The 2,500-nt window shown below is 46.7% G+C and overlaps 3 non-coding genes across 3 annotated transcripts; 1 reads left to right on the forward strand and 2 right to left on the reverse strand.

The window, feature by feature from the left end:
• The first annotated feature begins 1,565 nt into the window (after positions 1–1,565).
• On the forward strand, positions 1,566–1,639 carry trnan-guu (transfer RNA asparagine (anticodon GUU)). Its single transcript has one exon. It is a non-coding gene; the product is annotated as a tRNA-Asn (tRNA).
• A 164-nt stretch (positions 1,640–1,803) lies between these two features.
• Positions 1,804–1,877, reverse strand: trnat-ugu (transfer RNA threonine (anticodon UGU)). Its single transcript has one exon. It is a non-coding gene; the product is annotated as a tRNA-Thr (tRNA).
• A 404-nt stretch (positions 1,878–2,281) lies between these two features.
• trnat-agu (transfer RNA threonine (anticodon AGU)) lies at positions 2,282–2,355 on the reverse strand. Its single transcript has one exon. It is a non-coding gene; the product is annotated as a tRNA-Thr (tRNA).
• Between the last annotated feature and the right edge of the window lie 145 nt (positions 2,356–2,500).

A 2,500-nucleotide genomic window follows, 5' to 3' on the forward strand; every position in this document is an offset into this window, starting at 1 on the left:
AACAGCAGATCACGGACCACTGTCAATCAGATGCTTGCCTTGCCGTCCATCCATCCATCCATCTATCTATCTATCTATCTATCTATGACTCTCGATATCTAACTCTCTTGCTTGCTATCGCTACCCCAATGGTCAGTAGCATAGTAGCATAACAGCAGATCACGGACCACTGTCAATCAGATGCTTGCCTTGCCGTCCATCCATCCATCCATCTATCTATCTATCTATCTATCTATGACTCTCGATATCTAACTCTCTTGCTTGCTATCGCTCCCCCAATGGTCAGTAGCATAGTAGCATAACAGCAGATCACGGACCACTGTCAATCAGATGCTTGCCTTGCCGTCCATCCATCCATCTATATATCTATCTATCTATCTATCTATCTATGACTCTCGATATCTAACTCTCTTGCTTGCTATCGCTCCCCCAATGGTCAGTAGCATAGTAGCATAACAGCAGATCACGGACCACTGTCAATCAGATGCTTGCCTTGCCGTCCATCCATCCATCCATCTATCTATCTATCTATCTATGACTCTCGATATCTAACTCACTTGCTTGCTATCGCTCCCCCAATGGTCAGTAGCATTGTAGCATAACAGCAGTTTACAGACCACTGTCAATCAGATGCTTGCCTTGCCGTCCATCCATCCATCCATCTATCTATCTAACTATCTATGACTCTCGATATCTAACTCTCTTACTTGCTATCGCTCCCCCAATGGTCAGTAGCATAGTAGCATAACAGCAGATCACGGACCACTGTCAATCAGATGCTTGCCTTGCCGTCCATCCATCCATCCATCTATCTATCTATCTATCTATCTATGACTCTCGATATCTAACTCTCTTGCTTGCTATCGCTCCCCCAATGGTCAGTAGCATAGTAGCATAACAGCAGATCACGGACCACTGTCAATCAGATGCTTGCCTTGCCGTCCATCCATCCATCTATCTATCTATCTATCTATGACTCTCGATATCTAACTCTCTTGCTTCCTATCGCTCCCCCAATGGTCAGTAGCATAGTAGCATAACAGCAGATCACGGACCACTGTCAATCAGATGCTTGCCTTGCCGTCCATCCATCCATCCATCTATCTATCTATGACTCTCGATATCTAACTCGCTTGCTATCGCTCCCCCAATGGTCAGTAGCATAGTAGCATAACAGCAGATCATGCACCACTGTCAATCAGGTGCTTGCCTTGCCGTCCATCCATCCATCTATCTATCTATCTATCCATCCATCTATCTATCTATCTGTCTATGACTCTCGATATCTAACTCTCTTGCTTGCTATCGCTCCCCCAATTGTCAGTAGCATAGTAGCATAACAGCAGATCACGGACCACTGTCAATCAGATGCTTGCCTTGCCGTCCATCCATCCATCTATCTATCTATCTATCAATGACTCTCGATATCTAACTCTCTTGCTTGCTATCGCTCCCCCAATGGTCACGTATGTTGCATTCAACGACAAAGAAAATCGTGTGCTGGAAATGATTTTTGGCAACTGTGAAGGAACTGCACGACTGCAGCAACCACAACACCTCTGTCTGTCTCTGTGGTGCAATCGGTCAGCGCGTTTGGCTGTTAACCAAAAGGATGGTGGTTCGAATCCACCCAGGGACGGCCCACTTTTCCCCCCGCCCCTTGTTATTGTTTCTACTTCTGGCGGACAGCTTGCCAGACTGTGGCTACAGTAACCTTAAGCTGCTTGCTGTGGACGGCCATCTTGCAAAAATGTATTGAGCGTTTAGAAACTTCCTTTCCATTGCCTAGGCCAACATAAACCAAGGCACTGCTGGGAGTCAAACCCAGGGTTTCCTGTTTACAAGACAGGCACTTTGACCAACTAAGCCACGGTGCCAGGACTCTCCCATTCCCCAGTGCCTACACTCAGGCGTAAGGCAAAAAACAAAACAAAACAAAACAAAACAAAACAAAACAAAACAAAACAAAACAAAACAAAACAAAACAAAACAAAATCTGGATGCAGGCTGCAACAAAGGAAGCACACAGAGGTGAAAACGTAAGGTTTACGGGAGCAACAAGCTCCCTGTTGCGACTGTCCAGGGGCGGCAATGGGAATTGGACGTTGGCCGTAGCGCGTGTCCTTTGGGTTCTGGTTCTTCTTTACAAACCGGCGTCTGTCCAGTTGGCTTTCCGGTTCATTACGTCCTCTGATGGCTTTACGATAAGCCTATCTTGCTAAAACTGATGGTCGACAAAGCGGAAGCACAAGCTTCGCAAGGAGCACAGAAAGCCCGCCTAAGGCACCGCTGGGATTTGAACCCAGGACCTCCTGTTTACTAGACAGGCGCTTTAACCAACTAAGCCACGGCGCCAAATCTGCCTGTGCTGCTGCTGATAGTAGAATAACAGCAGATCACGGACCGCTGTCAATCAGGTTCTTGCCTTGCCGTCCATCCATCCATCCATCTATCTATGACTCTCAATATCTAACTCTCTTGCTTGCTATCGCTCCCCCAA

Source organism: Amia ocellicauda, chromosome 2 (genome assembly GCF_036373705.1).
Source record: "Amia ocellicauda isolate fAmiCal2 chromosome 2, fAmiCal2.hap1, whole genome shotgun sequence".
Lineage (NCBI taxonomy): Eukaryota > Metazoa > Chordata > Actinopteri > Amiiformes > Amiidae > Amia > Amia ocellicauda.